This window comes from Schistocerca nitens, chromosome 10 (genome assembly GCF_023898315.1).
Source record: "Schistocerca nitens isolate TAMUIC-IGC-003100 chromosome 10, iqSchNite1.1, whole genome shotgun sequence".
Lineage (NCBI taxonomy): Eukaryota > Metazoa > Arthropoda > Insecta > Orthoptera > Acrididae > Schistocerca > Schistocerca nitens.
In genome coordinates, this window is record NC_064623.1 from 163,567,319 (window position 1) to 163,580,591 (window position 13,273).

Below are 13,273 nucleotides of genomic sequence, written 5' to 3' on the forward strand. Positions count from 1 at the left end.
GAGAGCTATGTGTGAAAAGGATAAACATGTGTAAGGAGAAAAAAACTTAGAAGAGGAGGAGAAAAGAGAAGTGAAATAAAATAGGAATACTTTCCGCGCCATGCTCCACTTTGGTGCGCCATCAGAACAAAATGCATCCTATCATTGACCATTGAAGGGGAACGTGGGATCGTCCAGTCTTGGCTGGCACGGTTCGTTGAGATTCCAGCTTTGAGGCGGGTTGGTGAAAATGCTCTGTAAATAGTTCGCGAAAGTGGCCCGATAGTGTCGATGCCGGCGAAGGGTGTGGTGATGTACTTGGAGGCGTGTCCAAAAGTCCGCCGGATCGACGATGTCGTCCCGGAAGAGGTAGTTGACAGCCATGCCACTGATCCACGTGATGGCGTGCCACTTAGCCGATGGAAAGTAGGTCGTGTCGGGATATATCATCATAGTGGGAGAAACGTGATGTGGTGGTACTCGGAGGTAGAAAGCCACAATCTTCTGTACGAGGGTCCAGACAGCTGCTGCTGGCCCACACTCAAAACGATGTAAATCTGTATCTTCGACATTGCACTTGAGGCACAGTGGTGAGTCCACCAGTGCGATGCGATGCAGTTTCTGTCTTGTAGTATACTTGCCGTTGACGAGAAGATACCACATAGAGGTGGTATCAGTTGTGTGATATGGTTGGTGGATCGTTTTCCAAACTGTAGGCCATGAAACCTGGGGGTGACGTGTTTCGACGGGGTTGCGGAGTGGAGACTTTCGGAGAAGGCGGTAGATGTCGCGGGTGGTCGTCTTCCTTGTCCTGGGGAGCTCGGTGCATATGTAGCTGTACTCCAAAAAGAAACGGCCGATATGTGACATCGGAGGTGGGATGTGTGCCAAAGACGTCGGTGGGCGTCTCGAAACAGGTGCGAGCTCGGTGGTCAACATTCCAGTAAAACTAGCATTTTGGCTTTTCCATAACCGGAGCATAGTATTGGTGTAAAGTGCCGTAGTCCTGGCTCTCACATTAACCAGATCGAGGCCACCATCCCGCTTCGGTAAGGTGAGAGCTTCATACTGGACTTTGAAGATGTGTCCAGAACAAATAAAATAGCCGAAAGCCGCCTGTAATCTGGCCGCCATTGTCGCAGTGATGGGCAGAATCTGCGCTATATGGGGTATCCGGGCTGCCAGATGGGTATTGATGAAGGTGACTCTCTGGCACATATTCAGCGGGCGGAGTATGTGATTTTGTATGTTGGCCCGGATGCGTTGCAGCAGCGCCCGAAAACTGATCGCCGAGGTGCGGCGAATGTCTCGCGTGTACACCAATCCGAGACAACGAAGGGTGCCCACCAGTTGAAATGGAACTACGCTGTCTGCGGGAAGGCCGCGGCCGATCTTCATGGCGCACGATTTTGCCACGTTCATAGCGCTCCCTGCCCCTGCACTGTAACGGGTAATCCACTGCATCGCAGCTTGTCCGTCGGCCGCTGAACTTACGACGAGGGCCAAGTCGTCCGCGTAAGCTCGGCAGCGGAACATATGATCCCGGAGTGGAATACCTGTCAAACGTCGCCGTAATCCGCAAATGAGTGCTTCCATCGCAATGGCATAAAGCACCGTCGACAAAGGGCAACCCTGCCGTACTGAGCGTTCAATCCGTATAGGTTCTGTAAGTCTGCCGTTGACGAGAAGTCTGGACGTTGCTCCACGAAGGAGCCGCATAATCACTTGCGTGAACGTCGGGGGAATTGCCATTCGGTCCATCACTGCGTTGAGGAATGCATGACTGACGCGGTCAAACGCTTGTTTGAAGTCGATGGAGATTAAAGCGCCTGGCAGTCTCGAGTGTGTTGCCACAGCGATCACATCTCGATTTTCATTGAGGGCTGTCTGTATATTACGATCGACGCCTAAGGATGTTTGTTCGTCGGAAACTATGTCCCGTAAGACACGTTTGAGTCGCACTGCTAGAAGGCGTGTGAAAATCTTGAAGTCCGAATTGAGTAACGTGATCGGCCGATAACTGTCGAGTCGTGTTCCTCCTGCGGGTTTCGGGACTGGTACAAGTAAGCCTTCCATGAACATTGGTGGCGGGTTCGCCGCGCCGGACAAAAGTTCCCAGTACACGTCCCTCCATCGTGGCATCATCAAATCTTGGAAGGTTCTGTAAAATTCGAGAGGTAAACCATCCGGGCCGGGAGATCGGTTCAGAGACCCTTTGGCCACAGCGCCTTGGACGTCGTCGGTGGTCACTTCAGAAGTCAGGAGGGCTGCAGCTGCTGCGTTGAGAGTACCAAGTGTGTCCTTGGCAACCTCAGCAATGGCCTCTGCACCGGCAGGTACTTCTTGATAGAAAAGTCTATAGTGCGTTGTGAATGCATCCGCAATGGTAGCTTGCGAAGTCAACCGTCGTCCATCAGGTGAGTCTAAAGTTGTCATTAAAGCCAGTCGGCGTCGACGAACATTTTGAACAATATGATGCATAGAAGGTTCTTCACCGTTAATCCTATCTTGGCTGCGTGCTCGTACAATGGCTCCCTCTAGACGGCATCTGGTCAAGGTTAAAATCTTTGCCTTGATGCGTTGAGCTTCTTTTAGACGATCCGGGGATGGAGGTTGATCCATGAGTTCACGTAGAGCGCTATAGTAGAAATCAGTTGTGTGGTGATTCCACCTGGCTTTGGCTCTGCCATAGTGTGTCAATGTGCGTCGGATGGCCGGTTTGGCGCACAGCAACCACCACTGCAGTGTGGTCTCGTAACGCATAATGCGTTGAACACAGGTGTGCCACGTGTCGGTGACCTGTTGTCGAAATTCAGGGTCCCGCAGTAGCGCGACATTGAGTTTCCAAGGTCCTGCACTGCGCCATATAGATTGTTGACGTAGGTTCCTGGTACAGATATAGATGTCATGATCCGAAAAGGCAGACAGCCAACGTTCCGCGTCGAGGAGAACTGACTTTAGAGCGTTAGAGATGTATATTCTATCAAGTCGGCTGGCGGAGTGGCTCGTGATGTATGTATACCCCGGGCGGTCGCCGTGTACCACTCGCCAAGTGTCGAGGAGACGAAGGCGGCGGACGAGGAAGCGAAGTTCGGGACATGTGGTGAAATGGGATTATTGGTCTGTGCGCTCGAGAACACAGTTGAAATCTCTACCTACGATGAGATGATCGTATCGACCGAGGAATAAAGGCGTGATATCTTCTGCGTAGAACTGGGAGCAATCCCTCCGTTTATCAGTGCCCGATGGGGCGTAGAGATTTATGATGTCCATGAAAGGTGTCCGACAGGTTTGACATCGGCGAGAGGTGGCAGCGCTGGCCGAGTCGGCTCAATGGCGTCGGTGACAACAGGCGTGCTATGTTCCATGGCTTCTGGGCGCGGGGCTTGCGCACGATCTCTGTTGGACGGTTCACCGTCTTGTGGATGACGCGTCTCCGTGGCAGAGGAGAAAGTGTTATCGTGTTCTCCGTCGGAGTGATGTGGCATCTCTTCGTCCTGCGGAGGGGGCTCAATGGTCGAGTCTGATGTCTTGCGGCGTTTTTTTCGTCGTTTGGGCGACTTCTGCTTTCGGCAATGAGTTTCGGTGTCTGAGGAAGGAAGAGATTCACGTCGTTCCGGTACAAAAGCCGCGGGTGCTATGATGCGGTCTTCATTCTCCAGAACACTCTCACTGGTATCCTTGTGATCTTATAGCGTGGGCGTGTCCGGCTGTTGGACATGTTCACGGGCGGCGGCGCCGGTGTCAAGGTGCTGGGACGCCTCCGTGTGTATCGGACCAGAGAGACGCTCATGAACGGCGCCTTGTGAGGGCTGGACGTGCAGTGTCGCCGCATAGGTGACTGGAAGGGTGGTCGTGGTTCTGTCGGTGTTCGTATCGTCGGGCCTTAGTTGTGTGATGCGGCGCTGCAGGCATTCATTACGGACGTGGCCTTCTTTGCCACAGCCGGAACATGTTCGAGGTTGTCCGTCGTAAATGACCACCGCACGGCAGCCGCCGATAGAAATGTACGATGGAACGTGCCGTTTGAGATCGATTCGGACTTGTCTCACACCATTAAGCACCGGATACGTCGTAAACTGTGCCCATGTCTCGGCTACGTGGCTCTGGACTTTTCCGAACGGGCTTAGCGCCGCGATGACTTCATCTTCATTCACCTCGAAAGGCAGTTCGAATACACGGATCGTCCGAAGGCCAAGTCCTGCATGGTCGACATCCACAGGCCCGACGTTTCCGTCGGAGTGCCGAAATTTTAGTCCGTGTCGCGTCCTTTGAATGATCTCGTTGCAGGCAGCGTCGGAAGTCATCTTAACATAAACCACGCTGCTAATGATCGATATTGTATGCCGATGAGTTCGTCACGCGGGATCTTCACGTATTCGCGTAGGAAGCGTTCGACGGCCAGTGCTTTGGGTCGTGCGTATTCGTTTGAGAAGGTGAACTTAAGAGTGTTCTTCCTGTAAGAGTTGGCCATTAGAGCTTGTTCGACTGAGAAGCGCGGTGACGAGGAAGTAAACAAAACACTCCGCGTGCGCAGCGGCGTGGACGGCCGAGCGCGGTGCGCACTGCTGCCCTGCCGAACGCAGACTGCCGACTGAGCTACCGGAGCACGACTCACGCCCCGCATCACAGCTCTACTTCTGCCAGTATCTCGTCTCCTACCTTCCAAACTGTACAGAAGCTCTCCTGTGAACCTGCAGAACTAGCACTTCTGAAAGAAAGGATATTGCGGAGACATGGCTTAGCCACAGCCTGGGAGATGTTTCCAGAGCGAGATTTTCACTCTGCAGCGGAGTTTGCGCTGATATGAAACTTCCTGGCTAAGCCATGTCTCCGCAATATCGTTTCTTTCAGAAGTGCTAGTTCTGCAAGGTTCGCGGAAGAGCTTCTGTAAAGTTTGGAAGATAGGAGACGAGGTACTGGCAGAAGCGAAGTTGTGAGGACGGGGCGTGAGTCGTGCTTGGGTAGCTCAGCGGTAGAGCACTTGCCCGCGAAAGGCAAAGATCCAGAGTTCGAGTCTCGGTCCGGCACACAGTTTTAATCTGCCAGGAAGTTTCAGTTCTACTGCTGCCATAATACATTGCACGTAAGGTCCACGAAGACAAGAAACGAGAAATTAGTCGGTTTTCCCTCGTTCTTTTTGCGAGTGGTACAGGAACCGAAATGGCTAGTAGTGGTACAGGGCACCCTCTGCCACGGCCCATGCAGCGGCTTACGCAGTATCCGTGCGGATGTAGAACACGCCACCTGTCGTCCCAGCCTTGCCCAGACCACTTTCTGCGATACAAAGAAGGACAAAAACTGGTGAAGTGCGCTGTGAGGGTTCCGTACAAACATTATCATCTATATAGACAGTTCATCCATGGAACCGAGGATCTCGACGATTTTTGCCTCTTATAGACACTCATAGTGGCAAGGTACCATTTAAGGGAAATTCCAAGACTTTCGAGAAAGTTTTTAATTTTGGTTTTTGAGAATAAAATTCGGTCTTCACGATGGTACACTGAAATGTGTAGCCGTGGTGGCTGCAGTACAGTGACCATCTGTGCTTGGTTGTTCCGTTGAGGGTCCACGGTGAAAAATACCCCTGATCGAGGTTGTTGTTGTTGTGGTCTTCAGTCCTGAGACTGGTTTGATGCAGCTCTCCATGCTACTCTATCCTGTGCAAGCTTCTTCATCTCCCAGTACCTACTGCAACCTACATCCTTCTGAATCTGCTTAGTGTATTCATCTCTTGGTGTCCCTCTACGATTTTTACCCTCCACGTTGCCCTCCAATACTAAATTGGTGATCCCTTGATGCCTCAGAACATGTCCTACCAACCGATTCCTTCTTCTCGTCAAGTCGTGCCACAAATGTCTCTCCTCCCCAATTCTACTCAATACCTCCTCATTAGTTATGTGATCTACCCATGTAATCTTCAGCATCCTTCTGTAGTACCACATTTCTAAAGCTTCTATTCTCTTCTTATCTAAACTATTTATCGTCCATGTTTCACTTCCATACATGGCTACACTCCATACAAATACCTTCAGAAACGACTTCCTGACGCTTAAGTCTATACCAGATGTTAACAAATTTCTCTTCTTCAGAAACGCTTTCCTTGCCATTGCCAGTCTACATTTTATATTCTCTCTACTTCGACCATCATCAGTTATTTTGCTCCCCAAATAGCAAAACTCATTTACTACTTTAAGTGTCTCATTTACTAATCTAATCCCCTCAGCATCGCCCGACTTAATTCGACTACATTCCATTATCCTCGTTTTGCTTTTGTTGATGTTCATCTTATATCCTCCTTGCAAGACACTGTCTATTCCGTTCAGCTGCTCTTCCAGGCCCTTTGCTGTCTCTGACAGAATTACAACGTCATCGGCGAACCTCAAAGTTTTTATTTCTTCTCCATGGATTTTAATTCCTACTCCGAATTTTTCTTTTGTTTCCTTCACTGCTTGCTCAATATACAGATTGAATAACATCGGGGATTGTCTACAACCCTGTCTCACTCCCTTCCCAACCACTGCTTCCCTTTCATGCCCCTCGACTCTTATGACTGCCATCTGGTTTCTGTACAAATTGTAATTGATCAAGGTAGTCCCACATATTCTCTATTGGTAATCATCTTGAGGTTGAAGCTCTTTTGTCTGTGTTTGCCTCATCCAAAAACGTATGTTATTCTCGTCTGGCTTTTAATTCGAGGAGTACGGTAAACACAGCCTGGTGCTGTCTGAACAACGCACGTACCGTGTGAGCTGTGTGAGACGTTGCATTGTTCTGCTGATATGCCATCAAGGAAGAACAAACTGCATTTATCGGTGTACATGGTTCCCAACGATGGATATTTGCCTTTTTTGATGTTTTTAAAATGATTGAAAAGCCACGATCGCTTCAATTGTTTATTAGATGACCGGTTTCAGCACTCTGAAGGTGCCATCATCGGATCTGTGAAGGTGTAACAGAACAGGTTTGAGGGGGGGCTTACATGAGTTAACTATATACATTACAATTATTACAGAACCACATACCTGAAACGTGGATTAACATTTATAAAACCATATGGAAATCATGGCATATGAGGCAGACCATCTGATAAAATCATTGTCACAGCCAATAAAAAATAATAAAAAACTGCTCTCGTGGTCGTTCTTTCCATAAAATATAGAACTGAAGTCACCAGATAAAACTACCACTGCCCTATTCCGCGCAGGCGTACCTGCTGTGATTCTAGCGGTTCACAACCGGCCACCAGATAGCGCTGTCCAAGCAGCACATACACAGTCCCACGCTATAACCACTCATTACTACTAAAACACAGCTTTACCATAACTGCTTGTCACATACCCATGCAAAGCCCACATTTGCACATGCATTTCCTGTACATACTACAATCACTATTGAAACCTTCCCGTTTCCTCTATATCTCTTTTTTTACGCAATAACCGTCTCCTCTATACCTTCCCTTTTTACAATAACCTATGTTAACTTCCCTTTGGGCTTCTATCTCTTGCTTAATAATAAAAAATGAAATCTTCCCTTTGAAATTTATTCTCTTTCTCAATCTTTGCACACAAATTTAAATGCTGCTTATTAAAAGTTATTTTCTGATTATTTCGACGAAACATAGAATGTGTCGTCGTCGTGGCCCTCAGTCGTTACTTGCAATAACCCAAAACTGTTCCTTACCTTTTTTACTGTTACTGGATCACCATCTGACTGCTACATCGAACTACTCTGTTTTACTATACTCTATTTACTGCTGGTGGGCTGTCATAATAAGTGGCTGTATTTATTACCAAAGCTGACGTTATTCTTTATTAGCAAAGCTGACGTTATTCTTTAATTAATTTGACTGAAGTTACGTAATTCATAGTTACACCTTTTCTTGACAACAATAAAATTTTTGCAAAGTTTTATGTTGATGGTTTGTGGGATGGATTATAATCAGTAATGCAACATTTCTGGCAAAAATTAATTATATTCTGAAAACGCTTCAAATATTTACTGTTGGTAATGAAATGATTTTACAAACGTTCAAATGGGACTTACTTTTTACAATAATCTTACAACTAGCATTGTGCAAACATACTTTCAGTGTTCTTGAGTTTCGCAAAGAAAATAATTCAATAATATTAGTTCCTCTTATGATAATAGTTAGTTGATGTCTCTGTACATCCGTTTATAATCTCTTGTAAATCATAGCTGGTGGCTGGCAGGCACACCGCTCCTCTCAACCTCTCGCTGTCTGCTACCGACTCGCTTCACATTTCGCTTACTACCGACATCCTACGAACGCTAAAGTGCGGTCTCTCCTGCCAACAGTGCTTTGGCGCAGACATTCCCTGCTACCACAATTATTTCCAACATGACAAATATTAATTATTCCTACTTAACCCTATTAATAAAATATAACCTGTTGTGTACATAGTTCCATGTAGTCAGCGCATACACAACTTTCCCACTAGAGCGCGCCCCGCTAAGCACAACAGCGCAGGCGCAGCGCTCGTCCCTCTCCCCACTACGAGATGGCGCTGCCTTAGAAACGGATCAAATTCTGCTTCCGCCGATCCGCGTATTAATATGTAACGCAGCCAATGAGATTGCTGCTAACGTAGAACCTTTTCTCCTCGCGGATCACACTCACGCAGTGATTCTTGAATGCTCGATGTATTATAACGAGTGTACAGACCTCCGATTAGTCAGTCTGCATTAGTCTGTAGTCAAGTTTCAGTCTGCACCTAAGAAGATTACCATATTCCTGTACATAGCCATGAAGATAAATGAATAGACACTTTGTCAAGTATCAGAGATATGTGAGAATAAGATTAACGTACTAAGACCAAAGGAACTTGAGATTGTCAATTGTAAATAGCATCCAGAACCAAGTTAAGCTATTTTTATGCTTGTTATTATTTTAATAAATGTGTGTGAAAATTAATCAAGTTGTGTTTAAAGTTGGTCACCGTCAATCTGCTACTCTAAGCGTGCAAGTGGCATTTCTATCGTCTGAAGATAAACACGCCACGATAAGACCACAAGACATATTGCTGACACTCGCCTATTTCGTTAAAGCGACAAATCAAATAATCTGATGGTGTGTGTACCGAAGGTCTTACAGTACGCACACCACATAAACATCTTTCATAAATTGTGATTTGACAATAGACAATAGAAATATACACGTCTTACACTGTAAAGTACGTCAGTTACAAAGTAAAAGCATCTGAGGCACAGACATTATCCACTAGCGCCTTACAAAACTACATATTATAATTTACCTTCATTCATATAAGGACGTCAGGAATATGCACACAGAAAGCTATGTGGTTCTGTAATAATTGTAATGTATGTAAGCCCTCCCTCAAACCTTCACAGATCTGATGATGGCACCTTCAGAGTGCTGAAACCGGTCATCTAACAAACAATTGAAGCAATCGTGACTTTTCAATTATTTTAAAAACAGAGTGATCGCCCCACGACACACCATGTGTTCACTGCTTTCTTGGTGTATTATTCCTTGCAGAATGACGGAATCACCTAGGGAATGCGACGAAAACTTTCCCCAGATCATCACGCTCCCTCCTCTGCATTAAACCTTTTGCTTTCAGACGTTTCACGCCATACTCACCGAAAGCTGTCTGTCTGAAGGGGAACAACCCGTGATTCATCTGGTAAAGCCACTCAGTGGACGTCCAGTTGCGTTACTAGCGCGCAAGTTCCAGACATCATCACCAATGAACAGCAATCAGCACTGGTTCATAAACAAGGTGCCTGCTACGGAGACCCACACCTGTAAGCAGCGACGTTCGCTTGTAACCTCCCCCTCACTTATCGACCTTAATGACAGTGAAAAATTAAACCGCGTGCACCTAATGGAAATTTGGGAAAAGCAATCGTCACCGAAGTTAATCTGTCGGTAAAGAGGGAGGAAAGGGTTACATCTAAATGAAAGGAAAAATGCAAATGAAATTGGTGGCAATTAATTTTGAGAAAAGGGTAAAATTAATAAAGAAAGTAAATGTGCGGTCGTTACGTTAACAATTAATTGACGTTAATTAGATATTTGAGATTTGGGGAAAATTACGGTGGCCAGTCCTATGGACAACTACTATAATAACTGAAAATGAAAGATTAATGCTCATATAATTACTACTAAAAGCGTGGCAACTGAAGGTTGACACGTGTTGTGTGAAAACTGAATGTTTGTGAGAAGTAATAAATTTCGCTACACTCTGACTTAATTTAGCAAAAGAATTAATAAAACCGGAAAATTGAAAGTTAATTTAGTGACTGAAATTAATAGCGAACTTTGTTTCTGAAGCACTACGAAATTCAATAAAATAAGGATAATCTTCGGCTACCTCAACAACCATTTCAAAAGCTACTTGAATCTACGCAATTTAGAAATAAGAGATTTAACTTTGAACGTGAATTAAATGATTTTGAACAATTAACAATAGTAAAATTTAGTACATACCAAGCTGAGCTACAGTCACAGGTAAGCTAAAATATGGTAACAAAACTCGCTGTCTTAATTTGCGCTTGTGTAATCTAAATATTGTAGCCAGCTATAAACACCTTAACTGAACCTTGAAATTGAAGCAGTGAAATCGAATGATATTACTTTAATGCTGGCGTTTGAATTTCAACGACACTTGGGTTCATTTCGGAAAAGGAAGGGACCCTGCTTGGTAATGCAATTGGGACAATGAGCAACAAAGGTTCATGCTAAGTTTCTGTAATTTTGTGAGGCAAATGGAGCAATTTTAAAAGCTGAGGTCTGCCATACAGGTCTAAAACTTAACGTGCTTCCAGTCTTCCTTGCTGGTTGATTGAAGGTTTGCAGTCGTCAATCGAGGAGGTGGCGATAGTCACTCATTGTCAGCCGTAGCTGTTGCAGAAGCTGGACGTTGGCGCGCCTTCTTCTCGACACAGTCACCAGCCGAAACGGGCTCTTGATGTACGCCAGCTAATGCTTCCCGTCCGCGACACCGTGTCAGAAACTATCATAGCAAGTCGAGCGCAATTACATGCTGCCAAACCCCGAAAGCATGGAGCGTCCCACAACACACCTGCTCCACCGCCCTACTCCAGTCAGACTCCCTCTGCCCGCGCTCCACGCGGCAGAGTTAACACTAATAAAGAACCTAAACACTTTGGTTGTCCACACGACCTATCGATGTAATCGTTCGATAGCATAGTTTTCCCTTGGCAAGACCCAGCGTAAAAATGCAAATAATATTTACAAAACAAACCAATTACACATCGACATAAATGCATATATATATATATATATATATATATATATATATATATATATATATATATATATATATATATATATATAGTTAGTAAAACAATTACAATATATAAAGACACAGAATGTCATATCTTCAGGTAACAAAATAAGGAAAAAAATTTATAGTACAATAGATGGAAATAGGAGGATATGCATTTCCGGCGTTACACGCTGAACGGTCGGTGGGGAGACACTGTTCGAAGCGCTCAACAGTCTCGCGACTACTGGCCTGTACCATCTCCGCGGACGTGATTCACCCGTGTACCACCTCAGCTGCCTCGGCACAGTTTTTGGATACCGCCGTTTTGCCATGCACGGTGTACTCCAATCACTGTAGCTTGAGACAGTTTACAGACTTAGAAGTGTCGAAAACGCCCCTTTGGACGTCAAATAAATCGCTCCGTTTCCGCATTACGACAACGACTGCACTGTTTTCCACGTCCCCCCAACATGCTTTACATACCCTCCACTGATAGTGCTGCCACTCGCTGTCTGTGATCGGTTATTGCACGTAACCGTGGCATAAAGGCCATCCATACTCCGCAAGCCACCTGACGGTGTGTGGCAGAGCGTATCTTGAGTACCTCTATCAGTTCCCCTTCTATTCCAGTCTCGTATTGTTCGTGGAAAGAAGGATTGTCGGTATGCGTCTGTGTGGGCTCTAATCTCTCTGATTTTATCCTCTCTCTTCGCGAGATATACGTAGGACGGAGCAATATACTGCTTGACTCCTCGGTGAAGGTATGTTCTCGAAACTTCGACAAAAGCCCGTACCGAGCTACTGAGCGTCTCTCCTGCGGAGTCTTCCACTGGAGTTTATCTATCATCTCCGTAACGCTTTCGCGATTACTAAATGATCCTGTAACGAAGCGCGCTGCTCTCCGTTGGTTCTTCTCTATCTCTTCTATCAACCCTATCTGGTACGCATCCCACACTGCTGAGCAGTATTCAAGCAGTGGGCGAACAAGCGTACTGTAACCTACTTCCTTTGTTTTCGGATTGCATTTCCTTAGGATTCTTCCAATGAATCTCAGTCTGGCATCTGCTTTACCGACGATCAACTTTATATGATCATTCCATTTTAAATCACTCCTAATGCGTACTCCCAGATAATTTATGGAATTAACTGCTTCCAGTTGCTGACCTGCTATATTGTAGCTAAACGAATGGGATCTACCCTTCTATGTATTTGCAGCACATTACACTTGTCTACATTGAGATTCAATTGCCATTCCCTGCACCATGCGTCAATTCGCTGCAGATCCTCCTGCATTTCAGCACAATTTTCCATTGTTACAACCTCTCGATATACCACAGCATCATCCGCAAAACGCCTCAGTGAACTTCCGATGTCATCCACAAAGTCATTTACGTATATTGTGAATAGCAACGGTCCTACGACAATCCCCTGCGGCACACCTGAAATCACTCTTACTTCGGAAGACTTCTCTCCATTGAGAATGACATGCTGCGTTCTGTTATCTAGGAACTCTTCAATCCAATCACACAATTGGTCTGATAGTCCATATGCTCTTACTTTATTTATTAAACGACTGTGGGGAACTGTATCGAACGCCTTGCGGAAATCAAGAAACACAGCATCTACCTGGGAACCCGTGTCTATGGCCCTCTGAGTCTCGTGGACCAATAGCGCGAGCTGGGTTTCACACGATCGTCTTTTTCGAAGCCCGTGCTGATTCCTACAGAGTAGATTTCTAGTCACCAGAAAAGTCATTATACTCGAACATAATACATGTTCCAAAATTCTACAACTGATCGCGTTAGAGATATAGGTCTATAGTTCTGCACATCTGTTCGACGTCCCTTCTTGAAAACGGAGATGACCTGTGCCTTTTTCCAATCTTTTGGAACGCTACGCTCTTCTAGAGACCTACGGTACACCGCTGCAAGAAGGGGGGCAAGTTCCTTTGCGTACTCTGTGTAAAATCGAACTGGTATCCCATCAGGTCCAGCGGCCTTTCCTCTTTTGGGCGATTT